The sequence below is a fragment of the Phaethon lepturus genome, unplaced genomic scaffold, assembly GCF_000687285.1.
Source record: "Phaethon lepturus isolate BGI_N335 unplaced genomic scaffold, ASM68728v1 scaffold52669, whole genome shotgun sequence".
In the NCBI taxonomy this organism is placed as follows: domain Eukaryota; kingdom Metazoa; phylum Chordata; class Aves; order Phaethontiformes; family Phaethontidae; genus Phaethon; species Phaethon lepturus.
In genome coordinates, this window is record NW_010565089.1 from 4,976 (window position 1) to 5,474 (window position 499).

The following is a 499-nucleotide window of genomic DNA, read 5'->3' on the forward strand; positions in this document are numbered from 1 at the left end:
CCACCCCCGCCTGCAAATGCAGCTTTGCTCTGGATCGCTTGGCTGAAAGAAACTCTTCGTGGGAGTCTGCTGTTGTGTCCAGTTCAGAGGCAAATCGGAGCTTGTACCGCTGCCATCCCCAGCTGGCCAACTGCCTGCGTCCTCGTTGCATTTGTGCATCGAAAGGAGCTGACGTCAGCGCCCGGCTAAGCACGAGGCTCTTCCTTTGGGGAACAGGCTCTGCTTTGTCCTCGCTCAGCTAGCGAAGCGACCAGCACATTTCCCTGCTCCGATGTTATAACAAGCTTGTAAACCATGTAACTGCTTTAATGAGACTCAATCTGGGCCATTCCTCCTCTCCTAATAGCTCGGAGGCAGTTCTTCTGGGTGCCCTGGGAGCGGCACTGCCTGGAGCTGCCTGGCAGCTGGGGTGAGAGCTCCCTTGTCTAGTCCTGGGGACATCCCCCTGTCCCCGTCCCCCCCCCCCCCCCCCCCGCCTCACCCGCCTCCCCCCCCCCCC

The 499-nt window shown here is 60.3% G+C and overlaps 1 protein-coding gene across 1 annotated transcript in view; it reads left to right on the plus strand.

Annotated features, from left to right (window-relative positions):
• The window catches only part of SLC16A1 (solute carrier family 16 (monocarboxylate transporter), member 1), a gene marked incomplete at its 3' end in the record, with an annotated part of 5,161 nt that overhangs the window by 1,163 nt on the left and 3,499 nt on the right, over positions 1–499 (plus strand). The gene's annotated exons all lie outside the window — the stretch shown is intronic.